Genomic DNA, 11,131 nt, shown 5'->3' with positions numbered 1-11,131 from the left:
CCTTTATCTGCTGGGTATTCCTCTGTCTCTTCATCTTGTTTAAATTGCTGAGTTTGGGAGTCCTTTCTGTATTCTGGCAGTTTGTGGAGTTCTCTTTACTGTGGCGTTTCCTCGCTGTGTGTGGGTATGTAGAGGTGGCTTGTCAAGGTTTCCTGGTTAGGGAAGCTTGTGTCGGTGTTCTGGTGGGTGGAGCTGTATTTCTTCTCTTTGTTCAGTCGCGCTATGGGGAGGGAGGGAGGGATGCTGCAAACAAATGACACTGGCGTGCGCTCGCAGTGCCTCAGCCACACTGGGTCTGCCCCCGCTCACGGCGCGTGTAGCCTCCCTGCCCACACTGCTCAGGCTCTAGGTTGTTCCGCCGGGAACAATCCGAGGCTGGCCCTGGGTTGCATGCACCTCCCAGGTCCGAGCCGCTCAGGTTCAGGCACTCAGGTAGTCCTCAGAGGCGCAGACTCAGTTGGGGCTGCGTTTTGTGCTCTTCCCAGGTCCGAGCAGCTCAGGTGATGAGGTGTTTGGTGAGCGCCAATGCTGCGACTTATCGCCTCCCCGCCACTTGGTTATCTGGGTGTAAAACCGGCGCACCTTCTCAGGCAGATGTTGACCGTCCAGACCCCCAATAAGTTTTAGTTAGCAAAGAAGCCAGTTTTATAGATAATGTCTCTCTGGGGCTGAGATTGCCCCCTTCTGGCTCTGGCTGCCTGTCACCGGAGGGGGAAGGTTTGCAGCCGGCTACCTCTGTTTAGTCCTTTGTTCCGTGCGCGGGCTGGCGGTGTCTTAGGTTAGGACTGGCTTTTCGTGTGGTAGATATCCCACAGTCTGGTTTGCTAGCCCAAATTATTTCGCTCAGATAGCGCTCAGGGTATTCGGGCCAGATTCTTACTCTCAGTGATGCAGCCCACGCCGCGCCTCCCTGCCCAGCCCCCGCTTGCTAATGGCGGATGCTGGCGTCTGCGCTGCTTCTCCGCTGGAGGAGTTACCGTAGGGCTCGCAATCTGCGAGTTTTAATTGTTTATTTATTTTTCCCTGTTATGTTGTCCTCTGTGCTTCCAAAGCTCGGCACGGATTCAGCAGTGAGAAGGTTTCCTGGTGTTTGGAAACTTCTCTCTTTTTAAGACTCCCTTCCCGGGACGGAACTCCGTCCCTCCCTCTTTTGTCTCTTTTATTGTCTTTAATATTTTTTCCTACCTCCTTTCGAGGAGTTGGGTTGCTTTTCTGGGTGCCTGATGTCCTCTGCCGGCATTCAGAAGTTGTTTTGTGGAATTTACTCGACGTTTAAATGCTCTTTTGATGAATTTGTGGGGGAGAAAGTGTTTTCCCCGTCCTACTCCTCCGCCATCTTGGCGCCTTCCCCCACATTGCAATGTTGACTCCTGGGAGGAAGGAGCTTGTTTTGTTACAGAATACACTGGAGACATATAGGGGTGCTCCCTTCATCTCTTGCCTCTTTTCTCAATGGCAAAACCTTTCATGAGAAGAGCATATGGGCTGGGTATGAAAATCACAGGTTAAAACAGAGCTGAGGACATTTGAGTCATTGTTCCCAGAGGAAGCTCAACGATTACCTTACTCCTTTCATCTACTGAGTATCTCCTCAAAAGATCCTATCCCCTATACAGAGCATCTTTTTTTTTGTATTCAAAATGCATTGGAAAGAGGAAAGAGGCATTTATAACACTGTAATAAAACTTATTCAGTCCTTAAATGATACAGACCTCAGTAAATTTAAAAATTTGGGTGAGTTTCTAAAATTTTTGTAATAGGAAGCAAAGCATGTACTATAAAGAAAAAGTCACTGATGAACTGGGAGACTGGTCACTGACCATAATTTAAAAGAGGCTCAGAAGATTCTGTGCCAAGAGAAAGCCTGATAATTTAGTCTCACCAACAATTTTGGAAATTATGGATTCTAGCTGTCTCATGAAATAATATGGGGCAGAACACCAAGAATGTAGGATTAAGAATTTAATAATGAGGAAAGAAGATAAATAATCAAAGGAACAAAAACGCAAAGCACTCCCATATTCTATCCTAAAGTATTATTAATATCCTAAAGAACTATTTCATGTAAAGTACCAAGAAAATCTCAAAACCTTCAGCAACATAAACCTCTAAGCAAACATTCTCAATGTTTCAAAAAGAATTCTATGTGTAATCTCTGATCTATAACCATATACAATTTTGTCTCACATTCTGAGCCCCAATATAATGCCAAGTATGGAGGGAGCATTAAAAGTGAGTTTCAAAAGAAAATAACTTGTATTTTCATACCCGAAGTGTTTCCTTTCACTATTTTAGAATATCTAGTATCTGTCACTTTAGCATGTATTACCATATATATATGATATTTTAAAATGTACACAATTCTTTCATACATACTATATTTCTAAGCCTCACAACAAATATATAAGGTAAAACAAGGTGAGTGTCAATATTACTAATTTAATATTTCAAAATTATTAAAAGTAAAAGCAAACCAATAAACAGAAAAATAGACAAAGCAAATACTTTTTTAGTATATAAAATTTGGGACTGATTATTTAAGATCAGTTGCTAGGCTTACTTCACTCTGTATAATAGGCTCCAGTTTCATCCACCTCATTAGAACGGATTCAAATGTATTCTTTTTAATGGCTGAGTAATACTCCATTGTGTATATGTACCACAGCTTTCTTATCCATTCATCTGCTGATGGACATCTAGGTTTTTTCCATGTCCTGGTTATTATAAACAGTGCTGTGATGAACATTGGGGTACACGTGTCTCTTTCCCTTCTGGTTTCCTCAGTGTGTATGCCCAGCAGTGGGATTGCTGGATCATAAGGCAGTTCTATTTCCAGTTTTTTAAGGAATCTCCACACTGTTCTCCATAGTGGCTGTACTAGTTTGCATTCCCACCTACAGTGAAAGAGGGTTCCCTTTTCTCCACACCCTCTCCAGCATTTATTATTTGTAGACTTTTGGATCGCAGACATTCTGACTGGTGTGAAATGGTACCTCATAGTGGTTTTGATTTGCATTTCTCTGATAATGAGTGATGTTGAGCATCTTTTCATGTGTTTGTTAGCCATCTGTATGTCTTCTTTGGAGAAATGTCTATTTAGTTCTTTGGCCCATTTTTTGATTGGGTCATTTATTTTTCTGGAGTTGAGCTGTAGGAGTTGCTTGTATATTTTTGAGATTAGTTGTTTGTCAGTTGCTTCATTTGCTATTATTTTCTCCCATTCTGAAGGCTGTCTTTTCACCTTGCTAATAGTTTCCTTTGTTGTGCAGAAGCTTTTAAGTTTAATTAGGTCCCATTTGTTTATTTTTATTTTTATTTCCAATATTCTGGGAGGTGGGTCATAGAGGATCCTGCTGTGATGTATGTCAGAGAATGTTTTGCCTATGTTCTCCTCTAAGAGTTTTATAGTTTCTGGTCTTACATTTAGATCTTTAATCCATTTTGAGTTTATTTTTGTGTATGGGGTTAGGAAGTGTTCTAGTTTCATTTTTTTACAAGTGGTTGACCAGTTTTCTCAGCACCACTTGTTAAAGAGATTGTCTTTAATCCATTGTATATTCTTGCCTCCTTTGTCAAAGATAAGGTGTCCATATGTGTGTGGATTTATCTCTGGACTTTCTATTTTGTTCCATTGATCTATATTTCTGTCTTTGTGCCAGTACCATACTGTCTTGATAACTGTGGCTTTGTAGTAGAGCCTGAAGTCAGGTAGGTTGATTCCTCCAGTTCCATTCTTCTTTCTCAAGATTGCTTTGGCTATTCAAGGTTTTTTGTATTTCCATACAAATTGTGAAATTATTTGTTCTAGCTCTGTGAAGAATACTGTTGGTAGCTTGATAGGGATTGCATTGAATCTATAAATTGCTTTGGGTAGTATACTCACTTTCACTATATTGATTCTTCCAGTCCATGAACATGGTATATTTCTCCATCTATTAGTGTCCTCTTTGATTTCTTTCACCAGTGTTTTATAGTTTTCTATGTATAGGTCTTTAGTTTCTTTAGGTAGATATATTCCTAAGTATTTTATTCTTTCCGTTGCAATGGTGAATGGAATTGTTTCCTTAATTTCTCTTTCTGTTTTCTAATTATTAGTGTATAGGAATGCAAGGGATTTCTGTGTGTTGATTTTATATCCTGCAACTTTACTATAGTCATCGATTAGTTCTAGTAATTTTCTGGTGGAGTCTTTAGGGTTTTCTATGTAGAGGATGATGTCATCTGCAAACAGTGAGAGTTTTACTTCTTCTTTTCCAATTTGGATTCCTTTTATTTCTTTTTCTGCTCTGATTGCTGTGGCCAAAACTTCCAAAACTATGTTGAATAGTAATGGTGAAAGTGGGCAGCCTTGTCTTGTTCTTGTCTTTAGAGGAAATGCTTTCAATTTTTCACCATTGAGGATAATGTTTGCTGTGGGTTTGTCATATATAGCTTTTATTATGTTGAGGTATGTTCCTTCTATTCCTGCTTTCTGGAGAGTTTTTATCATAAATGGATGTTGAATTTTGTCAAAGGCTTTCTCTGTATACTAACATATATATATGGAATTTAGAAAGATGGTAACAGTATGAGACAGCAAAAGAGACACTGATGTATAGAACAGTCTTATGGACTCTGTGGGAGAGGGAGAGGGTGGGAAGATTTGGGAGAATGGCATTGAAACATGTAGAATATCATGTATGAAACGAGTTGCCAGTCCAGGTTCGATGCACGATACTGGATGCTTGGGGCTAGTGCACTGGGATGACCCAGAGGGATGGTATGGGGAGGGAGGAGGGAGGAAGGTTCAGGATGGGGAACACATGTATACCTGTGGTGGATTTATTATGATATTTGGCAAAACTAATACAATTATGTAAAGTTTAAAAATAAAATAAAATTAAAAAAAATAAAATTAAGTTTAAGAATGAATTATTATTAAAATTATTATTAAGGTATTTTCCACGAAGAGCACCTAGGAATACTTTGGTGACAGCTAAGAAGGGTCTTCCTAGTTTTCCTGAGGTCTTACATACAGCCTATTTGTAACTAAGGATTACCCTCCCCAGTACTTTAGCCACCTGATGCAAAGAACCAACTCATTTGAAAAGACCTTGATGCTGGGAAAGATTAAGGGCAAGAGGAGAAGGGGTAAACAGAGGATGAGATATTTGGATGGCATCATTGACTCTATGGACATGATTTTGAGCAAACTTCAAGAGATAGTGAAGGACAGGGAAGGCTGGCAGGCTGCAGTCCACGGGGTCACAAAGAATCAGACACCACTGAATGACTGAACAACTGCTCTTTCTAGTTCAGCAGTTCTATCTCATAAACAGTATCTCAAGATGCCAAGATTAGAGATACCCAGATAATTCTCTCTGATGACTCAGATGCTAAAGAATCTACCTGAAATGCGGGAGACCTGGGTTTGATCCCTGGGTCAGGAAGATCCCCTGGAGAAGAGAATGGCAACCCACTCAATTATTTTTGCCTGGAGAATTCCAGGGACAGGGAAGTCTGTCGGGCTAGAGCCTATGGGGCCATGAAGAACTGGACACAACGGAGTGACTAACACAGATCATTACACAATTATAATTTGTGAAAAAATACTCTTCTTACATTCCAGGGCAATTTTTAAAAATATACTGAAATAGGATATTTACTCTTCTGGCTATATATGTGACTGGCAATAAATACTATGCACAGGTAACTACTATGCTATAATAAAAACAAAATCACTGAGCTAATCTATCAACTGTGACTTGGTTATGAACAAAGTAGAAAATGAAACTTTAAATGCAAATTATAATTTTATCAAACTACTTGACACCTACTCCATAACACAGTTAAAAGTATCCTGTGATGGTTAATAGTTCACATGCCTGATTATACACCTTGTTTCTTTTCCCCAAGGCTGAGCACTATCTGAGCAGGTCAGTTAAATTCAGTTTCCCAACTTGTTTTATTTATTTATTTATTTTTGTTTGCTTTTGAAACATAAGAGACTCTACATCATTGAACGATTATAAGGACTAAATAAATTAATTTGTATAAAACACATAGAATAGCCACTATCACATTTCAAGTGATACTTAGGGTTCATAACACAGTATAGGAAGCAGTGACGAAAAAAAAAAAAAAATCTCAAAGAAAAAGAAATCCAAGAAGGCAAAGCAGTGGTCTGAGGAGGCTTTACAAATAGGAAAGAAGAGAAGTGAAAGGCAAGGGAGAAAGGGAAATAAATACCCAACTGAATACAGAGTTGCAGGTAATAGCAAGGAGGTCTATGAAGGCCTTCTTAAATGAACAATGAATAGAAATAGAGGAAAAGAATAGAATAGGAAGGACTAGAAGTCTTCTCAAGAAAATTGGAGATATCAAGGGGACAGTTCAAGAAGAGGTGGCAAGAATACACAGAAGAACTATACAACAAAGGCCTTAAGGACCAGATAACCACAATGGTGTGGGCACTTACCTAGAGTTGGGCATCCTGGAGTATGAAGTCAGGTGAAACTTAAGAAGAATTACTGTAAACAAAGCTAGTGGAGCTGATGGAATTCCAACTGAGCTATTCAAAATTCTAAAAGATGATGCTGTTTAAGTATTGCACTCAATACATCATCAAATTTGGAAAACTGAACAGTGGTCACGGGACTACAAAAGATCAGTTTTCATTCCAGTCCCAAAGAAGGGCAATGCCAAAGAATGTTCAAACCACCATACAATTGCACTCATTTCACACGCTAGCAAGGTTGTGCTCAAAATCCTTCAAACTAGGTTTCAGCAGTACAAAAAAAAAAAAAATCCAGATGTAGAAGCTGAATTTCAAAGAGGCAGAGGAACCAGAGATCAAGTTGCCAACATCTGTTGGGTCATGGAGATAGCAGGGAGTTCCAGAAACACATCTATTTCTGCTTCATTGACTATCCTAAAGTCTTTGATTTTGTGGAGCATAACAAACTGGAAAATTCTTAAAGTAATAAGAATACCAGACCACCTTACCTGTCTCCTGAGAAACCTATATATGGACCAAGAAACAATGGAACCAGACATGGAACAATGGACTGGTTCAAAATTAAGAAAGGAATACATCAAGGCTGTATAATTGACACCCTGTTTATTTAACTTATATACAGAGCACATCAATGTGAAATGCCAGACTCAATGAATCACAAGCTGGAATCAAGATTGCCAGGAGAAATATCAACAACTTCAGATATGCAGATGATACCACTCTAATGGCAGAAAGTGAAGAGGAAATAAAGAGCCTCTTGATGAGAGTGAAAGAGGAGAGTGAAAAAACTGGTTTAGAACTCAAAATTCATTTTTAAAATAAATTTTATTTATTTACTTATTATTATTATTATTTTTACTTTACAATATTGTATTGGTTTTGCCATACATCAACAAGCATCTGCCACAGGTGTACACATGTTCTCCATCCTGAACCACCCCCCCGCCACCTCCCTCCCCATACCATCCCTCTGGGTCATCCCCGTGCACCAGCCCCAAGCTTCCTGTATCCTGCATCGAACCTGGACTGGCAATTCGTTTCTTATATAATATTCAAAAGACTAAGATCATGGCATCCAGTCCCATCACTTCATGGCAAATAGAGACAAAAAGTGAAAACGGTGGCAGATTTTATTTTCTTGGGCTCCAAAATCAATGCAGACAGTGACTGCAACTATGAAGTTAAAAGATGCTTGCTTCTTGGAAGGAAAGCTATGACAAACTTAGTTTATTAAAAAGCAGAGACATCACTTTGACGACAAAAGTCCAGAGTCAAAGCTATGGTTTTTTTCAGCATATATGGATGTGAGAGTTGAACCATAAAGAATGCTGATCACTGAAGAACTAATACTTTTGAATTGTGATGTTGGAAAAGACTCTTGAGAATCCCTTTGACTGTAAGGAGGTCAAACCAGTCAATCCTAAAGGAAATCAACTTGGAATATACAGTGGAAGGACTGTTGTTGAAACAAGCTCCAATATTTGGCCACCTGATACAAAAAGCTGACTCATTGGAAAAGACCCTGATGCTCAGAAAGATTGAGAGCAAAAGGAGAAGGTGGCAGCAGATGAAGAGACAATTAGATAGTATCACCAACTGAATGGTCATGAATTTGAGTAAACTCTGGGAGATAGTGAAGGATAGGGGAGCCTGCTGTGATGCAGTCCATAGGGTTGCAGAGTCGGACACAACTTAGTGAAAACAACGTCATTATTCACCTGACTTTTACTCATTTTACTCATTCTAAGTCTAAGCCAGTATCTATGTTAATACTCATCATTCATCATCCTCTCCTTATTGATAATGCCCTTGCTGTCTTTTCTAATGGAATATTTATATTTGGAATGTTTTCATTTCACAGAAGTCAGTTGTTTTCTTATCTGAAAGATGCTCAGATGAGAGATTTGTTTCCCCAAATGGAACTGCTCACATCCTTGGTCAGCATAGACTTTGAGGGAATTAATCAGTTTACTTTTCCTTAGGATAAGATAGAGCAATAAATCTGATGCTTTATTTATATAGCATGTACCCAGAAAATAATTATTTTCTTTTTCAATAGTATACTACCCAGTCCTTCAAATGAAGTCATTGACAGTTTACCTTGAAAATGAAAATTAAAAAGCTTATATAAAACCTCAGTAGATTTATTTTACTCTGTTGCTCCACTCCACACACCCTCAGGGTAGTTACATATGATTAAATTTACCTTTCTGTCCCTTAGCTTTCAGATTTGTATATATTAGCTTTTCCCTGTTTGGTCTCGTAAAGGTTTTTCTTCTGGAAACCAACCTGTTTATGAAATCAATTGATAATGAGCCTAGAAATGAAGCCTGGAACATTTATAACCATATGCTATTCTCAGCTACTCTGAAACTTCACAAGCTTACAGTATAATTAAATAAGCTTAAACATAATACAAGTAGACTATTTAAAGACTCTAAGAGCATCTAAAAAGATTCTTAAAATATTTTATTACTTTAGAAATTAAACCACTTTGGTCAGCTAGTAAGGAGATTAAAGCTATATTTTAAAATACATTTAAATTAAAATGTATTTATAAGGTATAACATAGTCACTTAAAAGTCTCATCTGGTTCAGAAAAACCTGATAATGAAAGTAAATGCCTTTTATACATTTAGGCGCGGCATATGGTATCTATATTATGCTGAAGGAAAAATAACAGTTTGCAGCTCAATGAGAATACCAAAATTGATTTAAGCTTCTTTTCATTGGAGCAAAATTTATTACATTCATCATGAGCAAGTGAGAATTTAATTTTCTAATAAGACTTTTATTAGCATTAAAAATAAAAACCTGTTTGCTTTCTCTACAAAGGATATTTCCTAGTCATTACAAATGGTTACATTTTTTGAATTAAAAAGTTAGGAGTTAGAAGTAATTTTTTAACTAGAAATGAAATTGCTATAGATCATTCCAATTGGAAAATCTTTGAAAAAAATCTTCAACATTTCATAAAAATGAAAGAACTAAGGTCCGTGAACTTCTGGCTTCTCGTACAGACTCTAGCAAACTCGAAAACTGCCATTTTCTGCTAAAAACAGGTAAAAGCTCAATAAAAGGAAAAATCAACAAGTTTTCTTAGATTTGGCAGAGAAGGGGTCTCAAAGAAAAACTGCTGCTTCCGTATTTGAGTGACACAGGCAAATAGAATCATAACTCACTGGCACAGAAACTCAGGAGCAGAGACTTCTGCAGGAATTAGAGGCAGGGTGAGGAAACTGAATGTTGAGTAAAACAAATTGCTGGAGGCTCAGCAGGAATAAGTCAGAGTTAAAAGTTCCAAGAGAATCTGCTAATAAAGGGGGTTTTACACTTTTGTGAGTTTTTCTCTAAGAGTTCTAAAAGGTGCTCACAGTGAATATCAGATAAAAATCTCCTCTCACTTCCAGCAGAGGGAGGAGGAAAGAAAGGAACCACTTTGAAATATCTCAGAGCATTTCTTTTCTCCTTACCGAGACTTACTCTCAGGAGAAACTATTTTACTGTAACCTAGTCTGCTGGGGTTTTTATCAGACTAAGGTAGGGGGCAGATATCCAACTGTAGTCAGCTCTGATTTTTCACCTGAGGGAAGAGAACTACTCAACTCTAAGCTCTTGAGCTTTCCACATAGGGTAGGGAAATACACAATCCAGTCTCTCCGGCTATCCCTACTTAAGAGAGATGGGGGGATGCTGAGAAGATCACAGGTGATGTTCACAGTCTAGGGGCATAAGCTCTCCAAAAGCCTGAAACTTATTCATGGGACATAGAGTGTTTCACCTCCCCACCACACAATACTACTGAAGACTATTTATTACAGTTCCTTTAACCTAAAACATTATGTCTGCCTTTGAATAAAATAGCAAGCACAAAGCATACCAAAAGGAAAAATGAACAAATTTTTAGTATGCCTGTGGCGGATTCATTTTGATATTTGGCAAAACTAATACAATTATGTAAAGTTTAAAAATAAAATAAAATTAAAAAAAAAAAAAAGAGACTGAACACCATAATCAGAGGCAGACGTAACAGGTATATTTGAATTATCAGAGCAGTAATTTATAAAAACTATGATAAGTATGCTAAAGGTGTTCACAGGAAAAGTAGACAACATGTAAAAACAGATGGATAATGTAAATGGGAAGATGGAAATTCTAAGAAATAATTAAAAGGAAATGTTGGAGATCAAAAATACTGTAACAGAAATGAAGAGTTCTTGATAGGCTCATTAGCAGACTAAACACTGGTGAGAAACATCTGAATATAATCCTAAATGTAAAATGCAAAATTTTAAAACTCATAGAAGAAAGAAGAAAACCTGGATGACCTTGAGTATGCCGATACATTTTTTTTAAATTTTATTTTATTTTTAAACTTTACATAATTGTATTAGTTTTGCCAAATATCAAAATGAATCCGCCACAGGTATACATGTGCTGATACATTTTTTAAACACAAAAGGAAAGACATGATCTATGACAGAAGTAAATGATAAGCTGGACTTCACCAAAATTCAACACTTCCGTTCTTCAAAAGGCACTTATCAAGAGAATGAGAAGGCAAGATGTAGACTGGGAGAAAATATTTGCAAAAGACAAACTCAAAAATATGAACACAAACAACCGAATTAATCA

Source organism: Bos grunniens, chromosome 26, assembly GCF_055505025.1.
Source record: "Bos grunniens cultivar Pamir isolate PY7600 chromosome 26, Bosgru_T2T1.0, whole genome shotgun sequence".
In the NCBI taxonomy this organism is placed as follows: Eukaryota; Metazoa; Chordata; class Mammalia; order Artiodactyla; family Bovidae; genus Bos; species Bos grunniens.
Note: the sequence above shows the minus strand (reverse complement) of the source record.